The sequence below is a fragment of the Pongo abelii genome, chromosome 1 (assembly GCF_028885655.2).
Source record: "Pongo abelii isolate AG06213 chromosome 1, NHGRI_mPonAbe1-v2.0_pri, whole genome shotgun sequence".
Lineage (NCBI taxonomy): Eukaryota > Metazoa > Chordata > Mammalia > Primates > Hominidae > Pongo > Pongo abelii.
In genome coordinates, this window is record NC_071985.2 from 48016589 (window position 1) to 48025339 (window position 8751).

An 8751-nucleotide genomic window follows, 5' to 3' on the forward strand; every position below is an offset into this window, starting at 1 on the left:
CCTGGCTGGGGCCCCCTAACCGTGTGTCTCATCAGCTGTCTCTCCTTTGTTAAAGGAAAAGCAGGAAGAGAGCAGTTGGTATCTTGGCATTACCCAGAACCCAGATACTCCTTCCCAGTCAACTCAATTATCTGCACCAATGAACTGGGAAAAAGGCACCAGTAACTGACTCTTGCAATCATTTATTATGGACCTATTCTATGCTATGCTTGAAGTCTACCAAAAAATTAGATAACACCAAAACAAGATGAAATAACTAAACAACAAACAGTAAAGAGCAAAGATACAGTCAGACTCTCATTCCTTTATGCCTTCATTTATCCCTTCTGCGTCAGCCCAGTTCTCTGGTTTTCGGGGCAATCTACAAATTGAAAAGAAAATCTGCTTTGTCTATCTAATAATAAATAGGTGATCTGCCCATGGCTAACCTGTGCCAGTAAGCTCATAAATGGAGTGGTGCACCTCATTCTGGACACGACACCTTCAAACAAGAGAAATTAGCATTTTAAGGGTGATGCATATAATGAGGAAGGTGAGTAAGAAATAGGATGAGGCTGGGCGTAGTGGCTCACGCCTGTAATCCTCAACACTTTGGGAGGCAGAGGCAGGCAGATCACTTAAGGCCAAGAGTTTGAGACCAGCCTGGCCAACATGTATCTGGAATAGAAAAAGCTACATGCCTGGGTGACACAGAGAGAGATTCTGTCTCAAATAAAAAAGAAAAGAAAAGAAAAAAGATTAAATCTGGCATTTATTAGGCACACACATTGAGCATCCCAGAGACTGAGTCAGGTCTGACATGATCTAACTTGATTCATGCAATCACTCTTTGACTGTATTTTTTGAAATTGCCAGATCATAGGAATCACTGTTGCAGGTGTGGGGTTGTGGAGTGGCGAGGAGGAGAGGGAAGAGATTAGGACTGAAAGCTGAGGCAAGTTGGAAAACATTGTCCCAGGAGTAAGGCATTTTCATTCCACTTTTCCGGGGGAAGAAACAGAGTCTCTAAGAGATTACATGGCCTGCCTAAGGTCACACAGAGTTTAGCAATGATGCTCATGTGGAGGATATAATTTCAATTGCCAGTATTTCCTAAATGCTCATCTTGCTAAGGACTTCAGGCGCAAAGTCAATGTCTGAACCTTGAGTTCAAGTCTCAGTTATGTCACGGTCCAAAATCTTGCTATTACATCATATATCAACCTTCCTTGAAAAAACCTGGGGACACATCCAGTGAAAATCTGAAGGAAGTGGGGCTGCTGAGACCAGAGAAGAAAAGATGGGGACAGATGCATGGTAGTTGTTCCCAAATATTGAAAGGCTGACACTCTGTAGGCAATCACTTATTCTGCATGACTTATTTTGAATATCCTTCACTTTATTCAGGGATGCATTTTGGTGGAGCCCACTAAGCTTTTGGGATCTTTCACTGATGGGTGAAAGTCATATCCATGACAGATTAATACAAGGAGGAACTCTGAAAGACAGAGCTGTCCAAATATGGAATAAGATGATTTCAACATAGTGTTGCGGGAATGCCCCAGCAACAGAGGTGTCCAAGCTAGATGACCTCTGAGGGGGATCATCTAGGGGATTTGATATATCTGGAATAGAAAAAGCTACATGACACTTAAGGTTCTTTCCAACTTTGAAAGTTTAATTTTACGGAAGTTGGCATTTACTCTATTTACAAATGGATTTTAAAATCAGGGAAGGGATGTAAAGTGGGTCAGTATTACCGACCAGATGGGGAGGGAATTGCGTCATTTAAAGCTGTGACCAGTCAAGGGTTCCAGGGAGTAAATCAGCTCAACCATTGAGCAGTTCTAACCCTCACAGTGCATCAAAATCACCTAGGGAACTTTTAAAAATGACAGACACTGAAGCCACATTCCAAACCAAGTGAAGCTGAATCTCTGGGGATGGGCCCAGGAATTGGTCATTTTTAAAAGCTCCCCAGGTGGTGCTAATGTGCAACCAAGACGGAGAACCCCTGAGCTAGAGGAAATGAAGCCGGCGCTGAGGCTGGGCGTGGTGCCCTCTGAGTCTCAGGATGACCAGCAATCGGTTCATCTCTGCATCAGGGCCAGTGGTGGCCCCTCCGGCTGGAGGGAGTTGGTGGGAAACTGGAAGACAGGAAGATAAAGCCCTTTAACCCTTTAATGCCTAACTTCTAGTTATTAAAAAATGTTCACAAATTCATAGAGATGGGAAGTAAAATGGTGGTTGCCAGGGCCTTGGGGAGGAGGGAAGGGGAATGGAGAGTTACTCTTTAATGAGTACAGAGTTTAAGTTTGGGAAGGTAAAAAAGTTCCAGAGATGGCTGCTGGTGATGGTTATACAATAATGCAAATGTATTTAATGCCACTGAACTGTACATTTAGAAGAGGCTAAAATGGTAAATTGTAGGTTATACATATTTACCACAATATAATTGTTAAATGTTTAAAGTACGCTAATTATAATGAAAAGTATAATTAAATACATCAACCCATCCTAATGTAAAATGTTAGCACTTAGTCAAATTTTGTTGTCCTTTTAAAGGAAAAAAAAATGGAACTTTGCAGATAAAAAAAAAATTCAGAGGGATTTATCCCAGGAATAAAAGAGTGATTCAACTTAAGAAAAACAATCAATGTAATGCACCACACTAACACAATGAAGGAAACAAAAAAACAAGCCACAGGATTAACTCGAGTGATACAGAAAACAAGCATTTGACATAAAATTCAACACCCTTTTGTGATTAAAAAATGCTTAGAAAACTAGAAATCAAATAGAAGATGATTTCCTCAACACAAAGGACATTTATGAAAAGCCCACAGCTAACATCACACTCACTGGTGAAAGGCTAAAATCAAGAAATCCTCCTAAGATCAAGAACAAGAGAAGGATGTCTGCTTTCACCACTGCTACTCAACATTATACTGAAAGCTCTAGCCAGAGCAATTAGGCAAGAAAAATAAATAAAAATCATTCAAATTGGAAAGAAAGACGTAAAACTATTTCTATTCACAGTTGACATGATCCTATGTATAGAAAATCCCAAAGAATTCAGAAACAAAAAAGCTACTAGAGCTAATAAATTCAGCAAAATTGCAAGGGACAAGATCGACACACAAAAATCAGCTGTGTTTCTACACACCAGTAATGCACAAGCCAAAAAGGAAATTAAGAAACAATTCCATTTATGAAAGCTTTCAGAGCATCTGAGGATTGGATATCAGAACAGTCTTGCAAGTCTTTTGAAGTGGAATCATCTTGTTAGTAACGGTCCTTGGCAGAGGCACATGCATCAGAGCCTTTAATTTTGTATGCATATTAGTGTATCTCATATTAAAATTAAGTAGAGCAAATAGATTTGATGGGGATGGTAGTGTGAACTGCACAGGACATGTGTAAGAACCTGAACCACATCCACAGGCAGGTCAGAGTGGCCTGGGTCTCAGCCATCCTGCCTCGCTTCACGTCTCAAGAGTCACAGGAAGCTGAGAAGCAAAATCGCAGGCCTCTCAGAGGAAATCAGGCCTGAGTCAGCCTTCCCAGGAGGTTAAGGGAACAGATTAGGCCCAGGAAACGGTTTACTGTGGAGGGTGTTTTTCGCTAGACTAGTTGGAGGGGTATTTTCAAGTTGAAGAAGGAACTAAAAGTGTTTTTAATTATTATTTTTTGTGTGTGACTAGGGGCCAGAAAGACAAAGTGTTTGCCAAGTATTGCCATATTTCTTAGCTCTCCATGTTCCAGAGACTCGAAAAGCTGATAGATGGTTCCATCACAGAGATAGCTGTCTTGACCCTAGTATGTTTCTGTTCCTCTCTCTTGCTAAGAGCTAAGTAACATCTGCTGAGATGGAAATGCTAGGAAGATAAAAATTCCCAGTGATTTGCTGAAAGGGAATGAGCCCTAAACTAAAAGCCAGGAGCTCTGCATTCTAGGTGGGCTTCTGCAGTACCCCAGTTGTGTAGCTCTGAGCCCATCTCTTCCCTTCAGTGGGCCTTGATTCTTGCCTGTAAAGGGGAGAAGGGCAGGGGTTGGGAGGAGTGGAGATCCTTTTAACTTTGACATTCTGGTTTTTCTTAAAGGCCAAACCCTTCAAGAAGTCAAAAGAACTTTAAAAGAAGAGGGAAGTGACACTGATTGGAAATAGGAAGGCAAAAAGAGAGACAAATTGTAAAAGATGGATAGGAGATTTTTCTATTCTAGGCCACTCCTTTCTACTGGGCCCAAACTGAGTTGATACCAGAGGTTCACAGGGACTCAGGAGGGGGCTAGATTAGGCAAGGAAGGAAAAACAGCACTCTTTTAAAAAAAAAAAAAAAAAAAAAAGATGGAGTTTCACTCTTGGCCCCCAGGCTGGAGTGCAATGGCATGATCTCGGCTCACTGCAACCTCTGCCTCACGGGTTCAAGCAATTCTCCTGTCTCAGCCTCACGAGTAGCTGGGATTACAGGTGCCCGCCACCACACCCGGCTAATTTTCATATTTCTAGTTGAGACACGGTTTCACCATGTTGTCCAGGCTGGTCTCGAACTCCTGACCTCAGGTGATCTGCCTGTCTTACGGGCGTGAGCCACCGCACCTGGCCAAAACAGCATTCTTGTTTTCAGTTTCCCCAGGCCAAGGTTTATCAAAGAAGCCAGATCCCAGAAAAAGCCCAAATATTCAAAGCTTGCCTACTTACCCATGGGCAAATCAACATTTTTATGGACTGCTTTTGAGGGAAAAAGAGGTGGAGGGGGTCTGGGGGAGCAAATTAACTCCCAAAGAATGAATAAATGGCACTTAAGTGAGATAGGAGGCCTTTGAATGCTACTTAGTTTTTCTCCCCAATTCTATTAGTTTGGCAAACATCTGTAAAGTGCCTACTGTGTGCTGAGTGTTGTGGGTGGTCAGATAGGGTGTTTGGCTGGAAGGTACTCACAGGAAGATAGGCATGTGCACAAACACCCAAATATCTAAAATACAAAGCATGGCACACTGACAATCAACAAAAACAAAAAATGCAAAGCAGAATGTGAGACCTGTCCCAAGGGAAATCAGATAAACTGCTGAAGAAGTTCAGATCAGGGGCTGTTCTCTTTCACCTGGAAATGGTGTTGCCTTTCACCTGGTGTTCTCTTTCACCTGGAAAGTTTGGGAAATAGACCCTACGGGCTGGAGCCCAAATCTGAAAAACCTTCATTCTTCCAACAGTAGCGATTTTTTCCTGGCTTCACTTTACAGAAGTGAAAACCAGGACAGAGACGTGAGGAATTATTTGCTCTCTGCTCATCCAGGTGGTTAGCAACACAGCCAGATACAGAACTACAAACTGATGATTGAAAACTTCCCCTAAAAACTGATGGTGAAAGTACATACTACTAGGAAGCTCATCTTAGAAGACAAAATCCATAGAGCTGTTCCCTCTGTCTCCCTTCTTAAGTCAATCCCAAAGACACCAACAAAAAGTCAAAGCAGGATTTAAAAAAATGTCATAAGCAAGCTGGAATCATGTATATCTCTGGCCTAAAGGAAGCCAAGGTCTCTGCAGTGTCAGATCGTCAGATCCTCCTCCTGGGGAGGCCATTCTTTTTGCGAAGTCTCCAGTCCCGTTACAAGTGAGTTGCCGTGGACTTCATGTAGGGGAAACAAGAGCTAGCCCACAGATGAAAATCCAGGCAAGCCCTCTGCTTTTGCACAGTGAACGAACATGCCCACAGGCTTCTCAGCATTGAATTTGAACGAGCCAATGGTATCCCAATCATTGAAACAGGAAGCCAGATAAACAGCATGTTATCAAGGGGGGATCCAGCTCTTCCCTTAAGCCGGCGCCAGCTGCGCCCTGTGACTATCCTAACAAAGTCCCATTGACTCACCAGCTGATTTTCCTGTGTTCGGCTCCGGGGGACAAGGAACCCTCTCTGCCGGGTGGACGTCACCCCTACACACCGCCCCCGCCACCCGCCACTCGCGTCCTCTCCAGTTCCTGCCTCCCCTCTGCCCGCTGCAGACTTGGCTGCTTCTTTATCCTATGACCAGTTTTTATCGGCTCTGAGGATTAGCAGGGACCAGAGCCCAAGCCTCGGGAGCGCTCAGGTGAGCTCCCCGTGATCACCCAATTTCTGCGTTCTCCTCCCTCCCCTCTCCTCCGGGACCACTTTCTCCGCTCCCAGACGCACTGGGCGGGCGCCAGAGAGGACGGCCTCCGGGAGATTGGCGGGAGGGCGCTTCTCGGCGCATCCTGGGGGTGCGGGGAACGTTTTCTGGAACGGCCCGCAAGGTCACCTGCCCCAGCTGTTCCGCTGGCTCCTGCTGGGATGGGAGGAGTTAACTCTTGCTTCAACGAAAGGCAGAGGTGCGGGTAGGGTGTGTGCTTGTCGTGTGGGTGCGAGTATAAGAACGCAGCACCTGGTGTCTCCTGATGATATGATCTCAACGCACTTTAAATTGTGGGTATTTCACAACAAGGAAACTGAGGCTCAGAGGGACTGAAGTTAGGCAGCCCCCCGGAGAGTCAACTCTAGAATCAAACGCGCAGTCAGTCCCATAGGGGTCGAAGGGGCACACACCTTCCCGGGAAGCCGCGAGCATCTTGGTTGTTATTTATTCCAGCGCCTCTCCCGAGCCCAGCCCACAGCCTCCCTCGGGCACCAACCTCCCCTACCCCGGGGCTTGGTCTCGGCCGCGCAGGACCTGCCAGCCGAGCCTCGCAAAACGGGAAGCGGCAGACCCTCAGCGCCGCGAGCGCGCGACCGCCCCGCGCCGGCCACTCACCGGAGCGCCTGCCCGCCCGGGCTCCGGGTCCGCGTTGCAGCCGCGCAGAGTCGCGCATCCCCCAGGGCAGCGCGGGTGCTGGGTCCGCTTCTCGCGAGCACAAAGTTTCCCGCGGCTCCCCAGGCCGCCTCGGCCCCTCGCACCAGGCTTGGCGTCCGCCGCGCACTCCGGCCTCGGGCCCCGCACTAGGGCAGCCGCCGGCCCCGGCCCCACAATGAGGAGGGAGGCGGCATCCTGAACAAAGTGCCGTCCCCTCGGGCCCGGCGGCCGGGGCGGAGCCTCGTGACCCGCTGCCCCAGGCACACGCCGGCTGCCTCCACGGCGGGCCCAGGAGGGGAGTGCCTGGCGGCCGGGGGGCGGGCAGGAGGAGAGAATCCGTTCCGATCGCCCTGGCTTTCCTCCCCCTGCACTGTGCCAGTTTAACCCGCAGAGGGGCGGAGGCATGGGTCCCTTCCAGACTTTGTCATTGGAAAGCTATTCCCGTAACCCTTTGCTGCCTTCGCCTTCCCGTTCCGCCTCCCAGGCTGGCCGCAGAAAGGCGGCTGCTCGGTGGCGGACCCGCGAGCTGGCAGGGCAGGAAGCCTTTGCACAATTGAGCCTTTCCTTTGCCCGGGGACCCGCCACCGCCACTTCCAGGCCGGGTTTCCTCCCTCCCCCACGTGTCGTCCGGGTACCGCTCGCTGGTTCAGCCGCAGTTCTTTAGAAGGGGACAGATGGATGGGCCAGCCTCTCCACCCGACTTCTGACCCCGGGCACCCACCTCCTTTCTTTCTCCACCCCACTGAACTGTCATGCTGTCTGAGCTGGGACTCTTAGAGGAGGGGGAGGCCCCGCAAGTGCCCCGCAAATAGTAGGTGCTCAGTAAAATAAGTGGCTTCTCCCCACCTTCCAGACGGCCGATGCCCCTCCTCCTTCTTCCAGGGACTTGGGAATGGGAGGATGGGGAAGAAGAGGAGAGAGGAGATGACAGGACCTGAGGAGAGTGAATGGGACGAAGGCCCTCAGCCAGAACCTACGGCAACCTCTCTGAAGCAGTGCAAGCCCCCTGCCTCCTGGCCTGGGGCTTCCAGGGTCTGCAGGAAGAAGGCAGAAGGAAGTCAGATGACCTGAGCTTTGACGCAGGCTTTGGAAAGGGAGTAGCTGTGGCCAAGGACCCAGCAGATTCCCCTGCTCCAGCCAACAAATAAGAGGACTGATTTATTCCCAGGGCCATGGGGTTGCAAGTTGGAGGACTGATGGATAGAAAGCAAAACTGCCTACTCCCTGGGAGGTCTCAGAGCTCTTTGCCAGCAAAATCAGTGTGAGCAGAGTCAGGATGAGAGCCCTTGAGTCCTCCCTGAACGCCCCCACCCAGTCAGTAAGGCCACAGTGGCTTTGAATATGGAGAGATGAGACACCAGACAACAGACAAGCAGTGACATTCAAGAAGTTCCCAACTGATCAGGGAAAAAGATTTGTTGTATGATTTTTGTCCATGAAGGGAGTGAACTGCCTTTTGGCATGGGATAAGGGGGTGGACTGCAGAGTGACACCCTTACCCTCTGTATAAAGACTAGAAGTGTGGGCTCTTAAGGCAGACTGCATGAGTTCAAATCCTGGATCAATGATTTTTTAGCCATGGGAACTTACTGAACTCTTTAACCTCTAGCTACCTCAGTTTCTTCATCTGTAAAATGGGATAATAATGGTTCCTATCTCCTAAGAGTGTTGGGAGGATTAAATGAGATACTATAGGTGACACACTTAGAATAGTGCTTGGCACATAGTAAATGCTCAGTAAACATTAGCTGTTACTTTGATGTTGGAGTCCTCTAACTACCTTTGCACCCAATTTGGCATTCAATGATGTGCTAGCTAGAATCCTTTTCTGCTCTTCCCAGTCCTGCAAAGGGGAGCCTAGTCCTTTAAGAAGAAGCACTGTTCTTTCTTGAGAGCTCATAAGGTGGGACCGCAGGGACCAAGGACACAGTAGGCATGCAAATGACTATCAGAAGGTGA

At 48.1% G+C, this 8751-nt stretch overlaps 2 protein-coding genes across 14 annotated transcripts in view; one reads left to right on the forward strand and one right to left on the reverse strand.

Annotated features, from left to right (window-relative positions):
- Positions 1-7025, reverse strand: part of NAV1 (neuron navigator 1) — a 282581-nt gene extending 275556 nt beyond the window's left edge. For 8 of the 13 annotated variants that reach the window (XM_063725836.1, XM_054523273.2, XM_063725833.1 and 5 more), the window contains exon 1: positions 6754-6996. The gene's annotated coding sequence lies outside the window, so the exon portion shown is untranslated. Of the gene's footprint in view, positions 1-6753 lie in introns of all 13 variants that reach the window. The other 5 variants (XM_063725832.1, XM_024231704.3, XM_063725838.1 and 2 more) reach the window with 3 other exon arrangements.
- Positions 880-8751, forward strand: part of CSRP1 (cysteine and glycine rich protein 1) — a 61833-nt gene continuing 53961 nt past the window's right edge. The window contains exon 1 of the mRNA XM_054552935.2: positions 880-6075. The gene's annotated coding sequence lies outside the window, so the exon portion shown is untranslated. The remainder of the gene's footprint in view (positions 6076-8751) is intronic.